Source organism: Enhydra lutris, unplaced genomic scaffold (assembly GCF_002288905.1).
Source record: "Enhydra lutris kenyoni isolate GAN:26980312 unplaced genomic scaffold, ASM228890v2 scaffoldscaffold1, whole genome shotgun sequence".
In the NCBI taxonomy this organism is placed as follows: domain Eukaryota; kingdom Metazoa; phylum Chordata; class Mammalia; order Carnivora; family Mustelidae; genus Enhydra; species Enhydra lutris.
The window spans coordinates 56,468,249-56,470,983 of NW_019154085.1; the positions used below are offsets into that span (position 1 = coordinate 56,468,249).

Genomic DNA, 2,735 nt, shown 5'->3' on the forward strand with positions numbered 1-2,735 from the left:
ACCCACTGAGCCACCCAGTGGGTTAAAGCCTCTGCCTTCGGCTCAGGTCATGGTCCCAGGGTCCTGGGATCAAGGCCCGCATCGGGCTCTCTGCTTGGCGGGGAGCCTGCTTCCTCCTCTCTCTCTCTGACTGCCTCTCTGCCTACTTGTGATCTCTCTGTCAAATAAATAAATAAAATCTTTAAAAAAAAAAAAAAGAAAGACACAATGTGGAAGTTTGAAAGATCATAGAAGCAAACCAGGTTGGGAGAAAATAAATAATTTATAGATATGAACCCCAAGAAAAAAAGAAAAAAAAAAAAACAGAAAGAGAGAGAGAGAAAGAGAAAATGTCCACAGTCTTTAGTTAAGGACTGGACGACTCCCTTGTGCACAGTGAAGGCATGAGGCTGGAGGAGATGCCCACGATGCATCTTGGGAAAGGAGCCAGGGCAGTGGATAAACGACAGCGAGACACATAACAGAGATGTGAATGTTTTCTACAAGGGCTTTTCAAATCAAGCTAAATAATTGCAAGAGCAGTGGCCTGAGCCTGAGTCCTGGCCTCTCATCTTACTCCCCGAACAGCAGAGCCTCACCACCCACTCCCCCTTCTCCTCCAACTATCAGTCCCTGGGTTCCATGCAGTCACTCAGCCACCAGGTCTGGCTGGCCAGCGTCTATGCAGGCACCCAAGGGCTAAAGCTCCCAGATCTCTCCATATCCCTCTCCACCAGCTTGTAGGGGCCTAGCCACCAGGATAGCTAGAGGTCTGGCAGGCATAGGGGGCATCCAGGTAAGAAGGAGATCATGCAAGACCTGAATGACTTCCTGGCCTCCTACTTGGAGATAGTGAGGAGCCTAGAGGCTGATAATCAGAGACCGGAGATCAAAATCTGGAAACACTTAGAGAAGGTCAGAGACTGGGGACATTACTTCAAGACCACCAAGAGCTAAGGGCTCAGATCTTTGCAAATTCTGTGGCCAATGCCACAGACAGTGACGACTTCAGAGTCAACTATGAGATGGAGCTGACCATTCACCAGTCTGTGAATGACATCCATAGACTCTGCAAGGTCACTGATGACACCAGTGTCACTTGGCTGCAGCTGGAGACAGAGGTCGAGGCCCTCAAGGAGGAGGTGCTCTTCATGTAGAACCGTGAGGAGGAAGTAAAGGGTCTACAAAACCAAACTGCCAACTCTGGGTTGATGGTGGAGTTGGATGCCCCAAACCTCCAGACCTCAAGATCACAGCAGACATTGGGCCCAGTATGATGAGCTGCCTCAGAAGAAGCAAGAGGAGCTGGACAAGTACTGGTTCTGGGAGACTGAAGACAGCACCACAGTGGTCACCTCGAAGACCGCTGAGATAGGAGCAGCTGAGATGACCCTCACGGAGCTGAAACATGCGGCCCAGTCAACCTGGACTTGATGAGAAAACTGAAGGCCAGCTTGGAGACCAGCCTGCGGGAGTTGGGGGCCCTCTACACGATGTAGATGGAGCAGCTCAATGGGTCCTGCCGCACATGGAGTCAGAGCTGTCCCAGACCCGGGAATAGGCACAGTGCCAGACCCAGGAGTACCAGGCCCTGCTGAAAATCAAGGTCAGGCTGGACCCTGAGATCACCACCCACCATTGCTTGCTGGCAGACGGGGAGGGTTTCTGTCTTGCTGTTACTCTGGACAGCAACAACTCCTTGCAAACCATCCAGAAGGCCGGCACAGCGACGTGGTACCGGAGACCAATGACACTAAAATTCTGAGACATCGAGGCAGCAGAAACAGGGTACCCTTTGGGGAGCAGGAAGTCAATAAAAAGTTCAGAGGTAGATAAACAGATAAATAGATAGATAGATAGATAGATAGATAGATGCAAAAGCATGCTTTGAACAACCTGTAGGCCCACTTCATGAACAGGCATACCACAGGCCTCAGGCCCACATTTGCTCTGGTAGTCTTCAACCCTGCGGGGCTCGATCATACCACGGTTATAATTACCAAAGACCTGTGAGAAAAGAAAAGAGGAAGATGGCACATAAATGTTCCTCATGAACAAGTTTCAGGATAGTTTGGGGAAAAAAGGCAAGTGAATTGAGTCACCATAGGGTTGCTAAAATCAAGAAACTGTCCAAATTAGCCAGGACCATATCTATTAAAACAGCAATTTATTATAAATAAAATTATCAGGTCAGTGATACAGGTCCAGAAAACTTTTTTTTTTTTTTTTTAGGGTCCATCAATTACTCAAGTTTAAATGTCATTAAAGGATATTTCCTGCCAATGCTAACCATTTGAATTTCGTAGGACTCAGAGTCTTATAAGCAAAAATGCCAGAGATTGGGGTCCCTGGGTGGCTCAATCGGTTAAGTGTTTGCCTTCAGCTCAGGTCATGATCCCAGGGTCCTGGGATTGAGCCCCACATCGGGCTCCCTTCCCTGCTCAGCGGGGAGCCTGCTTCTCCATTTCCTTCTGCCTACCACTCCCCCTCTGTGCTCTCTCTCTCTCTCTCTCTGTCAAATAAATAAAATCTTTTTAAAAATGCCAGAGATCATAAAGCGCAGAGTGAAAAATTTTATTATTTCTATTCATGCGATGTCAGAGATTGAAATTAATTTCTTAAAATGTAGGGAATTAGGGGCGCCTGGGTGGCTCAGTGGGTTAAGCCGCTGCCTTCGGCTCGGGTCATGATCTCAGGGTCCTGGGATCGAGCCCCGCATCGGGCTCTCTGCTCGGCGAGGAGCCTGCTTCCTCCTC

The 2,735-nt window shown here is 48.8% G+C and overlaps 1 pseudogene; it reads left to right on the plus strand.

Annotated features, from left to right (window-relative positions):
* LOC111140646 overlaps positions 1-1,815 on the plus strand; it is a 5,179-nt pseudogene extending 3,364 nt beyond the window's left edge.
* Positions 1,816-2,735: the final 920 nt, after the last annotated feature.